Below are 24,672 nucleotides of genomic sequence, written 5' to 3'. Positions count from 1 at the left end.
TAGAATTTTTCTCTGGTGAAATTTTGCGCCATGCGCACAAAAAACGCAAACGCATAGAAAACGCAAGCAAAAGCATGTAAACGCTGCGTTTTAATGACGCATGCGGTAACCGTAAGCGTTTTAAAAACGCTGCGTTTACACGCGTTTTCATGCGTTTTTCGTGTCCTTCCGTTTGCGGATTAAACGCTGCAGATTCAAACGCTAATGTGAAAGTAGCCTTACTCCACTGCAGAACGGGCTTCACTTCTAAGGTCCGTGCTACTGCTTCTTCCTGTATTTCAGCATATGAAATAACAGGAATACTTTGTGCTTTCAGTAACAATTCACTCCTTAGTGTCTCACTTTGGATCCCCTCAATGAACTGATCCCAAAGAATGTTGTCAACCTCGGCCTCAGTACCCACAGTCACAGGTGACTTCCTTTTAACCTCCTGATGCAGCTCCTCCAACGCTATAGCATACTAAATCAGACTTTCTTCGTCTCTCTGGGTCCGAGCAAAAAACTGTACTCGCAGTTGCCCTGCCGCCGCCATGTGATCAAATGCTTTTTTCAATATCCGAATTATGTCATCAACTGTTCTTTGCTTATCTTCGGATTTCAACAAGACAACTTCGCAGGCATCCCCCCGAAAGCATTCAGCGCGACTTCTGGCTGCAGTCGGGGGTTAACACCGAGCAAGGCAATGGCATTCTTTAACCTGCCTTCCCAAACACTGAGCAGCAGATTGTATCCATCAAACTTGGCCAGGTGATTAACCCCTTACTGACATCGGACGGGATAGTACGTCCGATATCAGCTCCCCTGCTTTGATGCAGGGCTCCGCGGTGAGCCCGCATCAAAGCCGGGACATGTCAGCTGTTTTGAACTATATATATGAATCGCGATTCATCCGCCGCTATTAACTAGTTAAATGCCGCTGTCAAATGCAGACAGCGGCATTTAACTACCGCATCCGGCCGGGCGGCCAGAAATGACGGCATCGCCGACCCCGTCACATGATCAGAGGTCGGGGATGCTTCTCCATTGTAACCATAGAGGTCCTTGAGACCTCTATGGTTACTGATCGCCAGTAGCTGTGAGCGCCACCCTGTGGTCGGCGCTCACAGCACACCTGATTTTCTACTACATAGCAGCGAACAGCAGATCGCTACTATGTAGCAGAGGCGATCGTGCTGTGCCTTCTTCTAGATTTCCATGAAGGCTATTGAAGCATGGCAAAAGTTAAAAAAAAAGTAAAAAAAAATGTGAAAAAAATAAAAAAAATATAAAAGTTTAAATCACCCCTCTTTCACCCCAATCAAAATAAATCAATAAAAAAAATCAAATCTACACATATTTGGTATCGCCACGTTCAGAATCGCCAGATCTATCAATAAAAGAAAAGCATTAACCTGATTGCTAAACGGCGTAACATTAAAATGCAATAACGGGGCGATCAAAAGAACATATCTGCCAGCTAGGCACGCAGAAAATAAGCCCTCAACCGACCCCAGATAATGAAAAATGGAGACGCTACGAGTATCGGAAAATGGCGCAATTTTTTTTTTTTTTAGCAAAGTTTGGAATTTTTTTTCACCACTTAGGTAAAAAATAACCTAGTCATCTTAGGTGTCTATGAACTCATAATGACCTAGAATCATACCGGCAGGTCAGTTTTAGCATTTAGTGAACCTAGCAAAAAAGCCAAGCAAAAAAACAAGTGTGGGATTGCACTTTTTTTGCAATTTCACCGCACTTGGAATTTTTTTCCAGTTTTCTAGTGCACGACATGGTAAAACCAATGATGTGGTTCAAAAGTACAACTCGTCCCGCAAAAAATGGATTGTGAATGGATTTATTAAAGGTTACTTTTTAAATATGTATGAATAGCCATAATAATTGGTCTTTGTACTAGATTGGCATCTGCCAATTAAGCTGTAGCTAGTATAAAAAGTAGTATTGTTACATACCCTTGCTACTGCGTTATCAATTGTTACAGTGGGGGAAAAGTATTTAGTCAGCCACTAATTGCGCAAGTTCTCCCACTTAAAACAATGGCCTGTAATTGACATCATAGGTACACCACAACTATGAGAGACAAAATGAGAAAGAAAATCCAGAAAAGCACCTTGTCTAATTTGGTAAGATTTATTTAGCAATTTATGGTGGAAAATAAGTTTTGGGTCACCTAAAACAATGCAAAATTTCTGACTCTCACAGACTTGTAACTTCTTTTTTAAGAGGCTCCTCTACCCTCCACTCATTACCTGTAGTAATGGCACGTGTTTGAACTTGTTATCAGTATAAAAGACACCTGTGCACACCCTCAAACAGTCACATTCCAAACTCCACTATGTTGAAGACCAAAGAGCTGTCGAAGGACACCAGAAACAAAATTATAGCCCTGCACGAAGCTGGGAAGACTGAATCTGCAATAGGCAAGCAGCGTGGTGTGATAAAATCAACTGTGGGAGCAACAATAAGTAAATGGAAGACATACAAGACCACTGATAATATCCCTCAATCTGGGGCTCCACGCAAGAACTCACCCCGTGGGGTCAAAATGATCACAAGAACGGTGAGCAAAAATCCCAGAGCCACACAGGGGGACCAAGTGAATGACCTGCATAGAGCTGAGACAACCGTAAAAATTGGCTACCATCAGTAACAAACTACGTCGTCAGAGACTTTGATCCTGCAGCGCCAGACGTTTCCCCCTGCTTAAGCCAGTACATGTCCGGGTCCATCTGAAGTTTACTAGAGAGCATTTAGATTATCCAGTAGAGTTTTGGGAGAATGTCATATGGTCTGATGAAGCCAAAGTAGAACTGTTTGGTAGAAACAAAACTCATCGTGCTTGGAGGAGACAGAATGCTGAGTTGCATCCAAAGAACACCATACTTACTGTGAAGCATGGGGGTGGCAAAATCATGCTTTGGGGCTGTTTCTCTCCAAGGGGACCAGGACAACTGATCCGTGTATGTGAAAGAATGAATGGGGCCATGCATCGCCATGCCCTTGCCATGCCCCGCCAGGGCAATAAAGTAGTGGCTTCATAAGAAGCATACAAAGGTCCTGGACTGGCCTAGCCAGTCTCCAGATCTGAACCCCATAGAAAACCTTTGAAGGAAGTTGAAAGTCTGTGTTGCCCAGCGACAGGCCCAAAGAATCAATGCTGTAAAGGAGATCTGCATGGAGGAATGGGCTAACATACAGTGCCTTGCGAAAGTATTCGGCCCCCTGGACCTTTTCAACCTTTTCCCACATATTATGCTTCAAACATAAAGATACCAAATGTAAATTTTTGGTGAAGAATCAACAACAAGTGGAACACAATTGTGAAGTTGAAAGAAATTTACTGGTTATTTTAAATTATTGTGGAAATTAAAAAACTGAAAATTGAGGTGTGCAATATTATTCGGCCCCTAAACTTTCAGTGCAGCAAACTCACTCCAGAAGTTCATTGTGGGTCTCTGAATGATCCAATGTTGTCCTAAATGCCTAATGGTGATAAATATAATCCACCTGTGTGTAATCAAAGTATCCGTATAAATGCACCTGCTCTGTGATAGCCTCAGTGTTCTGCTTGAAGCACAGAGAGCATCATGAAGACCAAGGAACACAACAGGCAGGTCCGTGATACTGTTGTGGATAAGTTTAAAGCTGGATTTGGATGCAAAATGATTTCCAAAACTTTAAACATCCCAAGGCGCACTGTGCAAGCGATCATATTGAAATGGAAGGAGTATCATACCACTGCAAATCTACCAAGACCCAGCCATCCCTCTAAACTTTCATCTCAAACAAGAAGAAGACTGATCAGAGAAGCAGCCAAGAGGCCCATGACCACTCTGGATGAACTGCAGAGATCTACAGCTGAGGTGGGATAGTCTGTCCATAGGACAACAATGAGTTGTACATGGCACAAATCTGGCCTTTATGGAAGTGTGGCAAGAAGAAAGCCATTTCTCAAAGATATCCATAAAAAGTGTTGTTTAAAGTTTGCAGCAAGCCACCTGGGAGACACACCAAACATGTGGAAGAAGGTGCTCTTGTCAGATGAAACCGAAATCAAACTTTTTGGCAACAATGCCAAACTGTATGTTTGGCGTAAAGGTAACACAGCTCATCACCCTGAACACACCATCCCCACTGTCAAATATGGTGGTGGCAGCATCATGGTTTGGGCCTGCTTTTCTTCAGCTGGGACAGGGAAGATGGTTAAAATTGATGAGAAGATGGATGGTGCCAAATACAGGACCATTCTTGAAGAAAACCTGTTGGAGTCTGCAAAAGACCTGAGACTGGGATGGAGATTTGTCTTCCAACAAGACAATGATCTCAAACATAAAGCAAAATCTACAATGGAATGGTTCACAAATAAACGTATCCAGGTGTTAGAATGGCCAAGTCAAAGTCCAGACTTCAATCCAATCGAGAATATGTGGAAAGAGCTGAAAACTGCCGTTCACAAACGATCTCCATCAAACCTTACTGAGCTTGAGCTATTTGCCAAGGAAGAATGGGCAAGAATTTCAGTCTCTCGATGTACAAAACTGCTAGAGACATACCCAAAGTGACTTGCAGCTGTAATCGCAGCAAAAGGTGGTGCAACAATGTATTAAGTTAAAGGGGCCGAATAATATTACACACCCCACTTTTCAGTTTGTGAATTTCCACAAAATTTTAAAATAACCAATACATTTCGTTCAACTTCACAATTGTGTTCCACTTGTTGTTGATTCTTCACCAAAAATTTACATTTGGTATCTTTATGTTTGAAGCATGATATGTGGGAAAAGGTTGAAAAGTTCCAGGGGGCCGAATACTTTCGCAAGGCACTGTACCACCAACAGTGTGTACCAAGCTTGTGAAGACTTACAAAAAGTTTGACTTCTGTCATTGCCAACAAAGGATATATAACAAAATATTGAGATTAACTTTTGTTAATGACTAAATACTTATTTTCCACCATAATTTGCTAAATAAATCTTGCCCAATCAGACAAGGTGATATTCTGGATTTGGTTTCTCATTTTGACTCACATATTTGTGGTCTACCTATGATGTCAATTACAGGCCTCTCTCATCTCTTTAAGTGGGAGAACTTGCACAATTGATGCCAGTCAGCAACATTCAAACTGTGACTAACAAATGGAAACTCAGGGGCTCTGTAAAAACAAAACCACGGTCAGGTAGACCAGGAAAATGTTGTCCAAAACTCTCAGGAAAATTATTCGGGATGCAAAGAAACACCAACAAAAAACATCAGCTGCAATACAGGACTCTCTGAAAACTAGCAGTGTGGCTGTTTCAAGATGTACAATAAGGACTCCCTTGAAGAAAAATGGGCTGCATTGTCGAGTCACCAGAAGAAAGAGCTTACTGCACAAATGCCACAAAGTTTCTCTCATACAATACTTAAAACAGCACAGAGACAAGCCTCAAAACTTCTGGAACAAGGTAATTTGGAGTGATGATACCAAAATCACAAGTCCTGTGGTGAAAGGAGTACCATTCCTACCGTAAAGTACGGAGGTGGATCGCTGATGTTTTGGAGATGTGTGAGCTACAATGGCACAGGAAACTTGGTCAAGGTTGAAGGAAAGATGAATGCAGCACATTCTCAGCAAATACTGTAGGCAAATTTGGACTCATCAGATGCTGCACATGGGACGTACTTGGAAATTCCAACATGGCAACAATCCAAAACACAAGGCCAAGTCGACCTGTCATTGGCTACATCAGAAAAAAGTGAAGGTTCTGGAGTTACCATCTAGTCTCCTGATCTAAATATCATTGAGCCATTCTGCGGAGATCTCAAGCGTGCAGTTCATTCTACACAGCCCTAGATTTTACAGGAACTGGAGGTTTTTTGCCAAGAAGAGTGAGCAGCTTTGCCATCTGAGAAAATTAAGAACCACAACTAGCACAAAAGACTTCAAGTTGTCATTAATGTTAGATGGGGCAATACACGGTATTAAGAAATGAGGTATGTGAACTTGTGATCAGGGTCATTTGGATTTTTGGGTTGTCATTAGTGTTGAGCGATACCTTCCGATATCGGAAAGTATCGGTATTGGAAAGTATCGGCCGATACCGTCAAAGTATCGGATCTAATCCGATACCGATACCCGATCCCAATGCAAGTCAATGGGACGAAAATATTGGAATTAAAATAAACCCTTTATACACTTGTAGGTTCATTCTACATGAAGGAAAACAACTAAGAATAATGTAGGATGTATTGGGGGACGTGGCGGAGATATTAAAGGCACAGAGGTTTAGCCCAATGTAATAGAATAGCAGGATTTTGCGTTTTTTTTTATGACGTTCGGCGTTAGAAAGAATTTGACTATGTTAATTTTTTTTTTTATGTCAGATATTGATGTTTCACTGCTTCCACGCCCTTCACCTTTTTTTTTACTTCTCCCACGCTTTCTTCTTAATTATCCTCATCATCAGCTTCTTTGACATCAACTTCTTCACCTTATTCATCTTCTTCTTCATCTTCTACCTATTATTTTTTGGGTTACATTGTTCATATTGTTTTTAGTTTACTATTATCTTCATCATATTCTACTTCTTCATCATATTCTTATTTGTGACAGGCATTCCCGTAGTTGTTATCTATAAAAGTTTGAAGATTACACCTTCCGTTCTGCCTGTCACAAAACAGTTACATTTGTCCGCGTTCAGTTTGGCCTGCAGCATCAGGCTTTATCCAGGGGCACCACGAGGAGGAACGGACTCACCCCCATACACTGCTTAGTCTTCTTCTGCTTATAATTTACATAATATTTTTTGCTCTGATATTTTGTGTTATGCTTAATGTCCTTCTGCTCTTTGTTCTGCAGCCTCTTGTTCTTCTGCTTCTCGGTCTTCCAGGTCGTCGTCGTCTCCAGGGTCGTCGTCTCCGGGGTCGTCGTCATCGGGGTGGTCTCCGGGGTCGTCGTCATCGGGGTGGTCTTCAGGGTCATCGTCTCCAGGGTCGTCGTCATCACGGTGGTTGTCGTCTCTGGTGTCGTCGTCATCTTAGGGGTGGTCTTCCGGGTCATCGTGTTTAGTCTCTTGAACTTGGAAATGTAGCAGAAGGTACAAGAAGGCTGAGAAAATGCCGAGAACCAGCTGATGGAACTGGAACTCGGATGGCTACCCGAAGGTCCAAGAGCCAATGGAACGACCGAGGACCAGCTGACGTTACTGGAACCCGGTTACTAAGCAGGAGGTACCTGTGCTGAAAGCACTACCAAGGACCACCTGACGTTGGTGGAACTCAGATACCCAGAGGGAGGCACCTAAGCCAAAGGCTCTGCCCGGAACCAGCTGACGGTACTGGAACCAGGATGGGGAGCAGAAGGTACAAGAGCAAAAGACACTGCCGAGAACCAGCTGACGGTGCTGGAACCCGGATGGGTAGCCGAAGGTCCAAGAGCCAATGGAACTACCGAGGACCAGCTGACGTTACTGGAACCCGGTTACTAAGCAGGAGGTACCCGTGCCTGAAAGCACTACCAAGGACCACCTGACGTTGGTGGAACTCGGATACCAAAGGGAGGCACCTAAGCCAAAGGCTCTGCCCGGAACCAGCTGACGGTACTGGAACCAGGATGGGGAGCAGAAGGTCCAAGAGCAAGTGTCTGCGTGGCTTTTGCAGGACACGTTGCTGGCTGCACAGCAGGGGAACAGCTGGCGGTGCTGGACCCCACTGACACATTGGCGAGGTGTTTGGCTCTGTGCAGCCAGCACTTCCGGACAGCAACTAGCGGTGTTGGAGCCCGGGCTCTGCAGGGGGAGCAGAGTGTAGGCCGAAGCCTAATTGAACCAATTTCAAAGGTAACCTTTAACCCCCCCTCAGGGGTTACAAAGTAGAAGAGCCACAGCTTATGCAGCAGTAGTGCTGCACAAGTCAAAGGTTGCTCTTTTAATTTCGCTCCTTGCACACGCTGAATGAAACACGTATAACATTTAGCCCTTTATACAGTCAAACTGTGTTGGAGGTGCGAGTTCCCTTTGTAATGAGACGCAGCACAGATGTCAAGAATCCCACCTTGGTGCTGGGTGCAGCCTCCTGAGCGTTGTTATTTGCTGTACAGGAGTCTGCGCTGTCGTGTTATCCCCTGGCCTAGCGCTGTTAGCGCTGCCCATCTTCTGACATCATTTAATGTCGGCCGGTGCGTTTCGCGATGACCATGAATCCCAGCCCCGCAGTGTCTTAACATTGTCAAAACACTGCGGGGCTGGGATTCAGGGCCTGGCGCAGCACATATGTTGGCCTCTCACACTCGGGTCCTTACACCCGCTTCAGACTGTGCGGCGTCATCTGATCCCTTATCGCATGCCACGGCCATGAAGCCGCACAGTCCGAAGAAGGCGGAAGGAGAGGAGGGACAGGCGAACTGATGCACTGATCCTGCCCATCAATCACACCCTCGCAGTCCCAATAAATAAGACACCGAGGGGCGTTGTGTGGGTCAGGGCGGCCGCAGAGGCGCAGCCAGCCAAACAATGATGCCAGAAGACGGGCAGCGCTACCAAGGGGGTTGCAGCGTGTCATTACAAAGGAAAGTCACACCACCGGGACGGTTAAATGGTCACACAGAGGACACATTGCAGACGTGTTTTCAGTTCCACATGTGCGAGGAGAATACGTTTCTGAGCCACCTTGCACACATGCAGCATTACCGCTGTACAAGGTGGCTGGATAACGTAAAAACGCCTGGGGGAGGGGGGACAGGTTCCCTTCAATTTCAGTTCTTGTGTCTGCGTGGCTTTTGCAGGACACGTTGCCGGCTGCACAGCAGGGGAACAGCTGGCGGTGCTGGACCCCACTGACACATTGGCTGGTGTTTTTCTCTGTGCAGCTAGCACATCTGGGCCCCAACTGGCGGTTTGTTAGAGCCCAGGGTCAGCAGGAGGAGGAGGAGCAGGGGGAGGGGAGTGTAGGCCGAAGCCTGCACTGGCGGCAGCTTTGGGTCTGTTGTGTCTGCGTGGCGGTCGCAGGACACGATGCCGGCTGCACAGCAGGGGAACAGCTGGCGGTGCTGAACCCCATTGACACATTGGCTGGTGTTTTTCTCTGTGCAGCTAGCAGTACCGGGCCCCAAATGGCGGTGTTGGAGCCCAGGGCTCTGCAGGGGGAGCAGAGTGTAGGCCGAAGCCTACTTGAACCAATTTCAAAGGTAACCTTTAACCCCCCCTCAGGGGTTACAAAGTAGAAGAGCCACAGCTTATGCAGCAGTAGTGCTGCACAAGTCAAAGGTTGCTCTTTTAATTTCGCTCCTTGCACACGCTGAATGAAACACGTATAACATTTAGCCCTTTATACAGTCAAACTGTGTTGGAGGTGCGAGTTCCCTTTGTAATGAGACGCAGCACAGATGTCAAGAATCCCACCTTGGTGCTGGGTGCAGCCTCCTGAGCGTTGTTATTTGCTGTACAGGAGTCTGCGCTGTCGTGTTATCCCCTGGCCTAGCGCTGTTAGCGCTGCCCATCTTCTGACATCATTTAATGTCGGCCGGTGCGTTTCGCGATGACCATGAATCCCAGCCCCGCAGTGTCTTAACATTGTCAAAACACTGCGGGGCTGGGATTCAGGGCCTGGCGCAGCACATATGTTGGCCTCTCACACTCGGGTCCTTACACCCGCTTCAGACTGTGCGGCGTCATCTGATCCCTTATCGCATGCCACGGCCATGAAGCCGCACAGTCCGAAGAAGGCGGAAGGAGAGGAGGGACAGGCGAACTGATGCACTGATCCTGCCCATCAATCACACCCTCGCAGTCCCAATAAATAAGACACCGAGGGGCGTTGTGTGGGTCAGGGCGGCCGCAGAGGCGCAGCCAGCCAAACAATGATGCCAGAAGACGGGCAGCGCTACCAAGGGGGTTGCAGCGTGTCATTACAAAGGAAAGTCACACCACCGGGACGGTTAAATGGTCACACAGAGGACACATTGCAGACGTGTTTTCAGTTCCACATGTGCGAGGAGAATACGTTTCTGAGCCACCTTGCACACATGCAGCATTACCGCTGTACAAGGTGGCTGGATAACGTAAAAACGCCTGGGGGAGGGGGGACAGGTTCCCTTCAATTTCAGTTCTTGTGTCTGCGTGGCTTTTGCAGGACACGTTGCCGGCTGCACAGCAGGGGAACAGCTGGCGGTGCTGGACCCCACTGACACATTGGCTGGTGTTTTTCTCTGTGCAGCTAGCACATCTGGGCCCCAACTGGCGGTTTGTTAGAGCCCAGGGTCAGCAGGAGGAGGAGGAGCAGGAGCAGGGGGAGGGGAGTGTAGGCCGAAGCCTGCACTGGCGGCAGCTTTGGGTCTGTTGTGTCTGCGTGGCGGTCGCAGGACACGATGCCGGCTGCACAGCAGGGGAACAGCTGGCGGTGCTGAACCCCACTGACACATTGGCTGGTGTTTTTCTCTGTGCAGCTAGCAGTACCGGGCCCCAACTGGCGGTGTTGGAGCCCAGGGCTCTGCAGGGGGAGCAGAGTGTAGGCCGAAGCCTACTTGAACCAATTTCAAAGGTAACCTTTAACCCCCCCTCAGGGGTTACAAAGTAGAAGAGCCACAGCTTATGCAGCAGTAGTGCTGCACAAGTCAAAGGTTGCTCTTTTAATTTCGCTCCTTGCACACGCTGAATGAAACACGTATAACATTTAGCCCTTTATACAGTCAAACTGTGTTGGAGGTGCGAGTTCCCTTTGTAATGAGACGCAGCACAGATGTCAAGAATCCCACCTTGGTGCTGGGTGCAGCCTCCTGAGCGTTGTTATTTGCTGTACAGGAGTCTGCGCTGTCGTGTTATCCCCTGGCCTAGCGCTGTTAGCGCTGCCCATCTTCTGACATCATTTAATGTCGGCCGGTGCGTTTCGCGATGACCATGAATCCCAGCCCCGCAGTGTCTTAACATTGTCAAAACACTGCGGGGCTGGGATTCAGGGCCTGGCGCAGCACATATGTTGGCCTCTCACACTCGGGTCCTTACACCCGCTTCAGACTGTGCGGCGTCATCTGATCCCTTATCGCATGCCACGGCCATGAAGCCGCACAGTCCGAAGAAGGCGGAAGGAGAGGAGGGACAGGCGAACTGATGCACTGATCCTGCCCATCAATCACACCCTCGCAGTCCCAATAAATAAGACACCGAGGGGCGTTGTGTGGGTCAGGGCGGCCGCAGAGGCGCAGCCAGCCAAACAATGATGCCAGAAGACGGGCAGCGCTACCAAGGGGGTTGCAGCGTGTCATTACAAAGGAAAGTCACACCACCGGGACGGTTAAATGGTCACACAGAGGACACATTGCAGACGTGTTTTCAGTTCCACATGTGCGAGGAGAATACGTTTCTGAGCCACCTTGCACACATGCAGCATTACCGCTGTACAAGGTGGCTGGATAACGTAAAAACGCCTGGGGGAGGGGGGACAGGTTCCCTTCAATTTCAGTTCTTGTGTCTGCGTGGCTTTTGCAGGACACGTTGCCGGCTGCACAGCAGGGGAACAGCTGGCGGTGCTGGACCCCACTGACACATTGGCTGGTGTTTTTCTCTGTGCAGCTAGCACATCTGGGCCCCAACTGGCGGTTTGTTAGAGCCCAGGGTCAGCAGGAGGAGGAGGAGCAGGAGCAGGGGGAGGGGAGTGTAGGCCGAAGCCTGCACTGGCGGCAGCTTTGGGTCCGTTGTGTCTGCGTGGCGGTCGCAGGACACGATGCCGGCTGCACAGCAGGGGAACAGCTGGCGGTGCTGAACCCCACTGACACATTGGCTGGTGTTTTTCTCTGTGCAGCTAGCAGTACCGGGCCCCAACTGGCGGTGTTGGAGCCCAGGGCTCTGCAGGGGGAGCAGAGTGTAGGCCGAAGCCTACTTGAACCAATTTCAAAGGTAACCTTTAACCCCCCCTCAGGGGTTACAAAGTAGAAGAGCCACAGCTTATGCAGCAGTAGTGCTGCACAAGTCAAAGGTTGCTCTTTTAATTTCGCTCCTTGCACACGCTGAATGAAACACGTATAACATTTAGCCCTTTATACAGTCAAACTGTGTTGGAGGTGCGAGTTCCCTTTGTAATGAGACGCAGCACAGATGTCAAGAATCCCACCTTGGTGCTGGGTGCAGCCTCCTGAGCGTTGTTATTTGCTGTACAGGAGTCTGCGCTGTCGTGTTATCCCCTGGCCTAGCGCTGTTAGCGCTGCCCGTCTTCTGACATCATTTAATGTCGGCCGGTGCGTTTCGCGATGACCATGAATCCCAGCCCCGCAGTGTCTTAACATTGTCAAAACACTGCGGGGCTGGGATTCAGGGCCTGGCGCAGCACATATGTTGGCCTCTCACACTCGGGTCCTTACACCCGCTTCAGACTGTGCGGCGTCATCTGATCCCTTATCGCATGCCACGGCCATGAAGCCGCACAGTCCGAAGAAGGCGGAAGGAGAGGAGGGACAGGCGAACTGATGCACTGATCCTGCCCATCAATCACACCCTCGCAGTCCCAATAAATAAGACACCGAGGGGCGTTGTGTGGGTCAGGGCGGCCGCAGAGGCGCAGCCAGCCAAACAATGATGCCAGAAGACGGGCAGCGCTACCAAGGGGGTTGCAGCGTGTCATTACAAAGGAAAGTCACACCACCGGGACGGTTAAATGGTCACACAGAGGACACATTGCAGACGTGTTTTCAGTTCCACATGTGCGAGGAGAATACGTTTCTGAGCCACCTTGCACACATGCAGCATTACCGCTGTACAAGGTGGCTGGATAACGTAAAAACGCCTGGGGAAGGGGGGACAGGTTCCCTTCAATTTCAGTTCTTGTGTCTGCGTGGCTTTTGCAGGACACGTTGCCGGCTGCACAGCAGGGGAACAGCTGGCGGTGCTGGACCCCACTGACACATTGGCTGGTGTTTTTCTCTGTGCAGCTAGCACATCTGGGCCCCAACTGGCGGTTTGTTAGAGCCCAGGGTCAGCAGGAGGAGGAGGAGCAGGAGCAGGGGGAGGGGAGTGTAGGCCGAAGCCTGCACTGGCGGCAGCTTTGGGTCCGTTGTGTCTGCGTGGCGGTCGCAGGACACGATGCCGGCTGCACAGCAGGGGAACAGCTGGCGGTGCTGAACCCCACTGACACATTGGCTGGTGTTTTTCTCTGTGCAGCTAGCAGTACCGGGCCCCAACTGGCGGTGTTGGAGCCCAGGGCTCTGCAGGGGGAGCAGAGTGTAGGCCGAAGCCTACTTGAACCAATTTCAAAGGTAACCTTTAACCCCCCCTCAGGGGTTACAAAGTAGAAGAGCCACAGCTTATGCAGCAGTAGTGCTGCACAAGTCAAAGGTTGCTCTTTTAATTTCGCTCCTTGCACACGCTGAATGAAACACGTATAACATTTAGCCCTTTATACAGTCAAACTGTGTTGGAGGTGCGAGTTCCCTTTGTAATGAGAAGCAGCACAGATGTCAAGAATCCCACCTTGGTGCTGGGTGCAGCCTCCTGAGCGTTGTTATTTGCTGTACAGGAGTCTGCGCTGTCGTGTTATCCCCTGGCCTAGCGCTGTTAGCGCTGCCCATCTTCTGACATCATTTAATGTCGGCCGGTGCGTTTCGCGATGACCATGAATCCCAGCCCCGCAGTGTCTTAACATTGTCAAAACACTGCGGGGCTGGGATTCAGGGCCTGGCGCAGCACATATGTTGGCCTCTCACACTCGGGTCCTTACACCCGCTTCAGACTGTGCGGCGTCATCTGATCCCTTATCGCATGCCACGGCCATGAAGCCGCACAGTCCGAAGAAGGCGGAAGGAGAGGAGGGACAGGCGAACTGATGCACTGATCCTGCCCATCAATCACACCCTCGCAGTCCCAATAAATAAGACACCGAGGGGCGTTGTGTGGGTCAGGGCGGCCGCAGAGGCGCAGCCAGCCAAACAATGATGCCAGAAGACGGGCAGCGCTACCAAGGGGGTTGCAGCGTGTCATTACAAAGGAAAGTCACACCACCGGGACGGTTAAATGGTCACACAGAGGACACATTGCAGACGTGTTTTCAGTTCCACATGTGCGAGGAGAATACGTTTCTGAGCCACCTTGCACACATGCAGCATTACCGCTGTACAAGGTGGCTGGATAATGTAAAAACGCCTGGGGGAGGGGGGACAGGTTCCCTTCAATTTCAGTTCTTGTGTCTGCGTGGCTTTTGCAGGACACGTTGCCGGCTGCACAGCAGGGGAACAGCTGGCGGTGCTGGACCCCACTGACACATTGGCTGGTGTTTTTCTCTGTGCAGCTAGCACATCTGGGCCCCAACTGGCGGTTTGTTAGAGCCCAGGGTCAGCAGGAGGAGGAGGAGCAGGAGCAGGGGGAGGGGAGTGTAGGCCGAAGCCTGCACTGGCGGCAGCTTTGGGTCTGTTGTGTCTGCGTGGCGGTCGCAGGACACGATGCCGGCTGCACAGCAGGGGAACAGCTGGCGGTGCTGAACCCCACTGACACATTGGCTGGTGTTTTTCTCTGTGCAGCTAGCAGTACCGGGCCCCAACTGGCGGTGTTGGAGCCCAGGGCTCTGCAGGGGGAGCAGAGTGTAGGCCGAAGCCTACTTGAACCAATTTCAAAGGTAACCTTTAACCCCCCCTCAGGGGTTACAAAGTAGAAGAGCCACAGCTTATGCAGCAGTAGTGCTGCACAAGTCAAAGGTTGCTCTTTTAATTTCGCTCCTTGCACACGCTGAATGAAACACGTATAACATTTAGCCCTTTATACAGTCAAACTGTGTTGGAGGTGCGAGTTCCCTTTGTAATGAGACGCAGCACAGATGTCAAGAATCCCACCTTGGTGCTGGGTGCAGCCTCCTGAGCGTTGTTATTTGCTGTACAGGAGTCTGCGCTGTCGTGTTATCCCCTGGCCTAGCGCTGTTAGCGCTGCCCATCTTCTGACATCATTTAATGTCGGCCGGTGCGTTTCGCGATGACCATGAATCCCAGCCCCGCAGTGTCTTAACATTGTCAAAACACTGCGGGGCTGGGATTCAGGGCCTGGCGCAGCACATATGTTGGCCTCTCACACTCGGGTCCTTACACCCGCTTCAGACTGTGCGGCGTCATCTGATCCCTTATCGCATGCCACGGCCATGAAGCCGCACAGTCCGAAGAAGGCGGAAGGAGAGGAGGGACAGGCGAACTGATGCACTGATCCTGCCCATCAATCACACCCTCGCAGTCCCAATAAATAAGACACCGAGGGGCGTTGTGTGGGTCAGGGCGGCCGCAGAGGCGCAGCCAGCCAAACAATGATGCCAGAAGACGGGCAGCGCTACCAAGGGGGTTGCAGCGTGTCATTACAAAGGAAAGTCACACCACCGGGACGGTTAAATGGTCACACAGAGGACACATTGCAGACGTGTTTTCAGTTCCACATGTGCGAGGAGAATACGTTTCTGAGCCACCTTGCACACATGCAGCATTACCGCTGTACAAGGTGGCTGGATAACGTAAAAACGCCTGGGGGAGGGGGGACAGGTTCCCTTCAATTTCAGTTCTTGTGTCTGCGTGGCTTTTGCAGGACACGTTGCCGGCTGCACAGCAGGGGAACAGCTGGCGGTGCTGGACCCCACTGACACATTGGCTGGTGTTTTTCTCTGTGCAGCTAGCACATCTGGGCCCCAACTGGCGGTTTGTTAGAGCCCAGGGTCAGCAGGAGGAGGAGGAGCAGGAGCAGGGGGAGGGGAGTGTAGGCCGAAGCCTGCACTGGCGGCAGCTTTGGGTCTGTTGTGTCTGCGTGGCGGTCGCAGGACACGATGCCGGCTGCACAGCAGGGGAACAGCTGGCGGTGCTGAACCCCACTGACACATTGGCTGGTGTTTTTCTCTGTGCAGCTAGCAGTACCGGGCCCCAACTGGCGGTGTTAGAGCCCAGGGTCAGCAGGAGGAGCAGGGGGAGCGGAGTGTAGGCCGAAGCCTGCACTCGAGCAAGTTGAAAGGAAACCTTTAACCCCCCCCCCCCCAGGCGTTTGTAGCTGAAAGAGCCATTGTGTACAGCACTAATGCTGGAAAAGGTAAACTTAGCTCTTTTAATTATGGTCCTTGCACATGCGGAACGTAACAGTTATGAAATGTGTCCCCTCACAGCGTTAAACCGTCCGGTAGGTGGAACTTTCCTTTGTCGTGTGACGCAGCACAGCCATCATTTTTACCCCCTTGGCGCCGTGCGCCGCCTCCTCAGCGTTGTTTGAATCTGTCCCGGAGCCTGCGCTGTTAGGTTAGCCCTTGGCCATGCACACATTTTGCGCTGCCCGTCTTCTGACATCATTTGGTGTCAGGCTGGCTGCGCCTGTGCGGGTGCGCTGGCCGAGATCCCGCCTCGCAGTGTCGTCTAATGTAATCCCACCGCGGGCCTGTGATCCGTGCCCGTGCGCAGTGCATATCCTCGCCTCTCACTCCCCTCCCTACGGCTTTTTCAGACTGTGCGGTGTCACGGCCGTGGCATGCTATTAGGGACCAGCTGACATCGCACAGTCTGAAGAAGCCGTAGGGAGGGGAGTGAGAGGCGAGGATATGCACTGCGCACGGGCACGGATCACAGGCCCGCGGTGGGATTACATTAGACGACACTGCGAGGCGGGATCTCGGCCAGCGCACCCGCACAGGCGCAGCCAGCCTGACACCAAATGATGTCAGAAGACGGGCAGCGCAAAATGTGTGCATGGCCAAGGGCTAACCTAACAGCGCAGGCTCCGGGACAGATTCAAACAACGCTGAGGAGGCGGCGCACGGCGCCAAGGGGGTAAAAATGATGGCTGTGCTGCGTCACACGACAAAGGAAAGTTCCACCTACCGGACGGTTTAACGGTGTGTGGGGACACATTTCATAAGTGTTAGGTTCAGCATGTGCAAGGAGCACCACGAAAAGAGGCACTTTTTCCCTTTGCATCATTACTGCTGCACAAGGTGGCTCCTTCAGTAACAAACGCCTGGGGGGGGGGGGGGACAGGTTCCCTTAAAGTAAACTTGTTGTGACTGCGTGGCGGTCGCAGTACACGTTGCCGTATACACAGCAGGGGAACAGCTGGCGGTGCTGAACCCCACTAACACATTGGCGAGGTGTTTGGCTCTGTGCGTACAGCACTTCTGGACGGCAACTGGCGTTGTTGGAGCCCAGGGACAGGTGGAGGAGGAGGAGGTTGGAGGAGGTAGGAGGGATTGCCACACACACAGCAGGGGAACAGCTGACGTTACTGAACCCCAATAACAGAGGAGGGACTGTTGACTGTGCGTACAGCACTTCTGGACGGCAACTGGCGGTGTTGGAGCCCAGGGACAGGTGGAGGAGGAGGAGGAGGTTGGAGGAGGTAGGAGGGATTGCCACACACACAGCAGGGGAACAGCTGACGTTACTGAACCCCAATAACAGAGGAGGGACTGTTGACTGTGCGTACAGCACTTCTGGACGGCAACTGGCGTTGTTGGAGCCCAGGGACAGGTGGAGGAGGAGGAGGTTGGAGGAGGTTGGAGGAGGTAGGAGGGATTGCCACACACACAGCAGGGGAACAGCTGACGTTACTGAACCCCAATAACAGAGGAGGGACTGTTGACTGTGCGTACAGCACTTCTGGACGGCAACTGGCGGTGTTGGAGCCCAGGGACAGGTGGAGGAGGAGGAGGTTGGAGGAGGTAGGAGGGATTGCCACACACACAGCAGGGGAACAGCTGACGTTACTGAACCCCAATAACAGAGGAGGGACTGTTGACTGTGCGTACAGCACTTCTGGACGGCAACTGGCGTTGTTGGAGCCCAGGGACAGGTGGAGGAGGAGGAGGTTGGAGGAGGTTGGAGGAGGTAGGAGGGATTGCCACACACACAGCAGGGGAACAGCTGACGTTACTGAACCCCAATAACAGAGGAGGGACTGTTGACTGTGCGTACAGCACTTCTGGACGGCAACTGGCGGTGTTGGAGCCCAGGGACAGGTGGAGGAGGAGGAGGTTGGAGGAGGTAGGAGGGATTGCCACACACACAGCAGGGGAACAGCTGACGTTACTGAACCCCAATAACAGAGGAGGGACTGTTGACTGTGCGTACAGCACTTCTGGACGGCAACTGGCGTTGTTGGAGCCCAGGGACAGGTGGAGGAGGAGGAGGTTGGAGGAGGTTGGAGGAGGTAGGAGGGATTGCCACACACACAGCAGGGGAACAGCTGACGTTACTGAACCCCAATAACAGAGGAGGGACTGTTGACTGTGCGTACAGCACTTCTGGACGGCAACTGGCGGTGTTGGAGCCCAGGGACAGGTGGAGGAGGAGGAGGAGGAGGTTGGAGGAGGTAGGAGGGATTGCCACACACACAGCAGGGGAACAGCTGACGTTACTGAACCCCAATAACAGAGGAGGGACTGTTGACTGTGCGTACAGCACTTCTGGACGGCAACTGGCGTTGTTGGAGCCCAGGGACAGGTGGAGGAGGAGGAGGTTGGAGGAGGTTGGAGGAGGTAGGAGGGATTGCCACACACACAGCAGGGGAACAGCTGACGTTACTGAACCCCAATAACAGAGGAGGGACTGTTGACTGTGCGTACAGCACTTCTGGACGGCAACTGGCGGTGTTGGAGCCCAGGGACAGGTGGAGGAGGAGGAGGAGGTTGGAGGAGGTAGGAGGGATTGCCACACACACAGCAGGGGAACAGCTGACGTTACTGAACCCCAATAACAGAGGAGGGACTGTTGACTGTGCGTACAGCACTTCTGGACGGCAACTGGCGGTGTTGGAGCCCAGGGGCAGGTGGAGGAGGAGGAGGTTGGAGGAGGTAGGAGGGATTGCCACACACACAGCAGGGGAACAGCTGACGTTACTGAACCCCAATAACAGAGGAGGGACTGTTGACTGTGCGTACAGCACTTCTGGACGGCAACTGGCGGTGTTGGAGCCCAGGGACAGGTGGAAAAGCAGAGGAACACAATGTAGGCCGAAGCCTGAGAAAGTCGAAAGGGAACCTTTAACCCCCCCCCAAGGCGTTTGTAGCTGAAAGAGCCAGCTTGTGCAGCACAAAAGATGCAAAAGGAAAAGGTGGCTCTTTTCATCATGCTCCTTGCACACGCAGAACTAAACACTTATAAAATGTGTCCCCTGAAACCGTGAAACCGTCCCGGAGGTGGGACTTTCCTTCGTAATATGACGCAGCACAACCGTCATTCCTACCCCCCCGGCGCCGCGCCCCGGCTCCTCAGCGTTGTTTGATTCCGTCCCGGAGCCTGCGCTGTTATGTTATCCCGTGGCCAGGCACACTTAGCGCTGCCCATCTTCTGACATCATTTGGTGTCAGGCTGGCTGCGCCTGTGCGGCCGCGCTGGCAGAGAGCCCGCCTCGCAGTGTCTTCTGATTTAATCCCACTGGGGGCCTGGGATCCATGGACATGCGCAGTGCATATCCTCGCCTCTCACTCCCCTCCCTACGGCTTCTTAAGACTGTGCGGTGTCACGGCCGTGGCATGCTATTAGGGACCAGCTGACACCGAACAGTCTGAAGAAGCCATAGGGAAATGAGTGAGAGGTGGAGGTTCAGATATGCACTGCGCATGTCCATGGATCCCAGGCCCCCAGTGGGATTAAATCAGAAGACACTGCGAGGCGGGTTCTCTGCCAGCGCGGCCGCACAGGCGCAGCCATCCTGACACCAAATGATGCCAGAAGACGGGCAGCGCTAAGTTTGCCTGGCCACGGGATAACATAACAGCGCAGGCTCCGGGACGGAATAAAACAACGCTGAGGAGCCGGTGCGCGGCGCCGGGGGGGTAGGAATGACGGCTGTGCTGCGTCACATTACGAAGGAAAGTCCCACCTCCGGGACGGTTTTACGGTATCAGTGGACACATTTTATAAGTGTTAACTTCTGCGTGTGCAAGGAGCTAAACAAAAATAGCTACCTTTTCCTTGTGCAGCATTACTGCTGCACAAGGTGGCTCTTTCAGTAACAAACGCCTTGGGGGGGGGGGGACAGATTCCCTTACATTTCAGTTGTTGTGTCAGCGTGGCGGTCGCATGACACATTGCCGGCTACACAGCTGGGGATCAGCTGACGTTACTGAAACCCAATAACACTGGGTCGTATGTTTTGACTGTGCAGACGGCACTTCTGAGCCTCAACTGGCGGTGTTGGAGCCCAGGAATTTAAGTTCAGGTGGTAGAAAGATGAACACAACAGGAGACCTGGATAACGTATACAGTGACCTAATTATTTAATCAGGAGGAGGAGTGGCAAATTCCTGCGAGATCCAGGCCTTGTTCATTTTCAGGAAAGTAAGCCGGTCAACGTTATCGGAGGATAGTCGCATGCGACGGTCAGTTAGTACACCACCTGCAGCACTAAAGACACGTTCCGATAATACACTGGCCGCAGGGCAAGACAGCACCTCCAATGCATACTGGCTTAGCTCTGGCCATGTATCCAGCTTTGAGACCCAAAACTTGAAAGGGGAAGAGCCGTCTGGGAGTACAGCAAGAGGGCAAGACATGTAGTCTGTCACCATCTGACGGAACCGTTGCCTCCTGCTGACTGGAGCCGTCTGTGATGGTGTAGACTTTTGTGGGGGGCACAGAAAACTGTGCCACAGTTGGGCCATACTGGTCTTGCCTTGGGCAGAGGCACTGCTTCTGCTCCCTCTTTGTGCAGAGCCTCCACCACTGCCTGGACGCACTGAGCTGCTTTGGAATGCACTAGCAGCACTTCTCTCAGTTGGAATGGAGAAGATGATGGAATTGACCAGTGTGTCTTGGTACTCCCGCATTTTTCGCTCACGGTTCAACGGTGTGATGAGGCTTTCTACGTTGTCCCGGTAGCGAGGATCGAGGAGGGTGAACACCCAATAATCAGACATGTTGAGAATGTGGGCGATGCGGCGGTCGTTTCTCAGGCACTGCAGCATGTAATCCACCATGTGCTGCAGACTGCCAACTGCCCAAGAAACGCTGTCCCCTGCTGGAGGCGTGATCTCTGCCCGCTCGTCATCACCCCACCCTCGCTGTACACACTGAGTACTGGACAATTCGGTAACTCCCTCCTCTGGACGGACGTCTTCCTCCTCCATTGACTCCTCCTCATCCTCCTCACAAACTGTCCCCTGCCTAAGCGTTTGTGAGGAACCACGTGGCGCTGACTGTCCAGAAGATGATGGAAATGGTGAATCCTCATCCTCCACCTCTTCCACAACATCATCCCTTAGCGCTTGCAGTGATTTTTCAAGCAGGCAGATAAGGGGGACAGTCATGCTGACTAGTGCATCATCTGCACTCGCCATCCGCGTGGAATAATCAAAGGGACGCAAAACCTGGCAGACGTCATTCATAGTGGCCCACTCTGTGGTTGTGAAGTCTGTACGGCGCTGAGTGCGACTTCTTTGCGCCTGAAGCAGCTGGTACTCCATTACAGCTTGCTGCTGCTCACACAACCGCTCCAACATATGTAACGTGGAATTCCACTTGGTAGGTAGGTCACATATGATGCGATGTTCCGGCAGGCGGTGTCGGCGCTGCAGAGCCGCAATGCGCGCTTTTGCCGTGCTGGAACGCCGCAAGTGAGCACACTCTAGGCGGACCTTGTGCAGCAGTGCATCAAGATCCGGATAGTCCCTCAAAAAGCTCTGCACGACCAAATTGAGCACATGTGCCAGACATGGGATGTGAGTGAGGTTGCCGAGGCCCAGAGCTGCCACCAGATTTCGGCCATTATCACACACTACCATGCCTGGCTGGAGATTCGCTGGCACAAACCACACATCGCTCTCCTGCTTGATGGCATTCCAGAGCTCCTGCGCTGTGTGGCTACGATTCCCCAAAAAAATTAATTTCAACACGGCCTGTTGACGTTTGGCCACGGCTGTGCTCATGTCGGTCGTAACAGGTACACGTTCATCACGGGTCCATGTGGAGGTGGACTGTGACGGCTCCTGCAGCGATGATTCTGAGGAACTGGTGTAAGAGGAGGAGTCAATGCGTACAGAATGGATTCCTGCAATCCTTGGAGTGGGCAGGACACGTCCTGCGCAACTCGCACGGTCTGTACCCGGCTCAATGACATTAACCCAATGGGCAGTGAGGGAAAGGTATCGCCCCTGTCCATGTTGACTGGTCCACGCATCGGTGGTGAGGTGGACCTTGCTACTGACGGCGTTCAGTAGCGCGTGTTTTATGTGTCCCTCCACATGCTTGTGCAGGGCAGGGACGGCTTGCCTGCTGAAGTAAAAGCGGCTGGGCACATTGTACTGTGGGACTGCCAATGACATCAAGTCACGGAAGCTGTCAGTCTCCACCAGCCTGAATGACAGCATTTCCAGTGACAGAAGTTTGGCAATGCCTGCAGTCAGAGCCTGTGCTCGTGGGTGGTTTGACGAGAAAGGCCGCCTTTTCTCCCATGCCTGTACTACCGATGGCTGTAGACTGGGCTGGGAGTGTGTGGATGACTGGGAAAGTGGTGCTGCGGGTGGAATTACAGCGGGTCTCTGGACAACAGGGCCAGAGGTTCTTCCACGGCGATCCTGGGAGGAAGCCGAACCAGCTGCGTGTGAGCTAGAGGAAGAGGCAACACGAGCTGAAGAGGTGGTAGCTGCCGCTGTTGGTTGGCCTACCTCTTCAGTGTGTTTTTCTAACAACGCCGGGTGCCTGGTGCGCACATGTTTCCACATGTTGGAGGTATTGAGGCTGCTGACATTTCGACCTCTTTTGACTTTGTGATGACACACGTTGCATCTGACATAGCAAATGTCATCTGCAACTGTGTCAAAAAAGGACCAGGCACTGCAAGTCTTGGGAGCGCCCTTTTTGGCTTTTGGAAGAGACATGCTCCTAACGGGTGCCAAAGCGGAGGCTGCCGGATCCGCAGTCTTCCCCCTCCCTCTCCCTCTTTGGGCCGTACGGGGAATCTCTTCCTCAGAGCTGCTCCCACCACCTTCCTGTCCCTCACGCCAAGATGGGTCGAGGACCTCATCATCTACACTACCCTCTGCCCCCAACTGCTCCTCCTGGGTAGTCTCAGCAGCAGAGCACGCACCAGTAAGTGGCACCTGAGTGTCATCATCAGCTGATGCGGCCTGCGATGTGGTGACCGGAGCCACTGGCCCACCCGCCTCTTCAGAGGAAGACAGAAAAAGCTGTTGGGCATCACTGCACCCTGCCTCTTCTTCCATTTCTCCAATGCTGCTTGGCTGGCCCCCTGTTTCCAAGCCAAGAGATTCAGAGAACAGAAGTAGAGACGGCTCCTGTCCTGGGCTCTCTGTCTGCCTGGGCAATTTGGCAGGTGGTGAAGAGACAGATGGCTGCTCTCCAGTGCTCTGTGTCTGAGAGGATGTGGCACTAATGGAAGTTGATGCATTAGCTGCCATCCATCCGACAACGGCTTCAATTTGGTCTTCACGCAGCAGCGGTGTACGGCGCTCTGACACAAAGCTGCGCATGAACGACTGTTGCCTGGTGAAAGTGGGTGCTGATGAGTCACCGGTGCCCGCAGCAGGCACAGAATCCCCACGTCCCCTCCCTGCTCCGCGCCCACGCCCACGTGCCTTACTCACTGCCTTCTTCATCTTGGTTGACTGATAAAGATAAGCAGAAAAGTACTAACGGATTTGTGTGCTTATTCCTGAGCAACTCCTCCTAACAGGTATAAGAAACACTAATTTTCTAAAGTGTGGACTAGACTTTAATATGAGCTAATGTGGCCTACACAAATGTAAAGTGGTGTAACTGGTGTGTTTGGTGAACTTTATTATTTATTTCTTTTTTGGGGGCTGAACTGACAACAGATAGAGCTGCAGTCACACAGAGACCGTGCAGACAGACGTAAACGGCGCTGCAAGGCCCAAAAACCCTCCTCTACTTTATCCTATGTAGTGTTTTTCCACAAATTAGCTGGAGACGGGTGGAAAGACACTAATAGGATTTTTTTAAATTAATTAGCAGCAGACTACACTACTTGAAAAAAAATTAAAATTGATTTGGCGGTATGACGCAGTGAACAACCCTGAGCTGCAGACAACCAGGCTACGGCTGCTCACAGACTACAGGGCGAGCTGCAGTCACACGGAGACCGTGCAGACAGCCGTAAACGGCGCTGCAAGGCCCAAAAACCCTCCTCTACTTTATCCTATGTAGTGTTTTTCCACAAATTAGCTGGAGACGGGTGGAAAGACACTAATAGGATTTTTTTAAATTAATTAGCAGCAGACTACACTACTTGAAAAAAAATTAAAATTGATTTGGCGGTATGACGCAGTGAACAACCCTGAGCTGCAGACAACCAGGCTACGGCTGCTCACAGACTACAGGGCGAGCTGCAGTCACACGGAGACCGTGCAGACAGCCGTAAACGGCGCTGCAAGGCCCAAAAACCCTCCTCTACTTTATCCTATGTAGTGTTTTTCCACAAATTAGCTGGAGACGGGTGGAAAGACACTAATAGGATTTTTTTGAATAAATTAGCAGCAGACTACACTACTTGAAAAAAAAAAAAAAAAAAAGAACAGTATGAGGCAATGAACCACCCTCCCTGAACTGAATACAACCAGCTATGGATGGCCTATGTGGCTGCACTCAGACTAGAGAGTGGGCTGCACTCACACACACACACACACACAGACCTTGCAGATCGCTGTGAAAACAGCGCTACAAGGCAAAAGCAAGGTGAATAGTAGGTGAACACAGCGGTTGCTAAATTAGCCTTTGGAAAGCACAAAGAAGCAAAT

Source organism: Ranitomeya variabilis, chromosome 2 (genome assembly GCF_051348905.1).
Source record: "Ranitomeya variabilis isolate aRanVar5 chromosome 2, aRanVar5.hap1, whole genome shotgun sequence".
NCBI classification, from domain to species: domain Eukaryota; kingdom Metazoa; phylum Chordata; class Amphibia; order Anura; family Dendrobatidae; genus Ranitomeya; species Ranitomeya variabilis.
The sequence above is the reverse complement of the archived record's forward strand: the minus strand, read 5'-3'. Positions refer to the sequence as shown.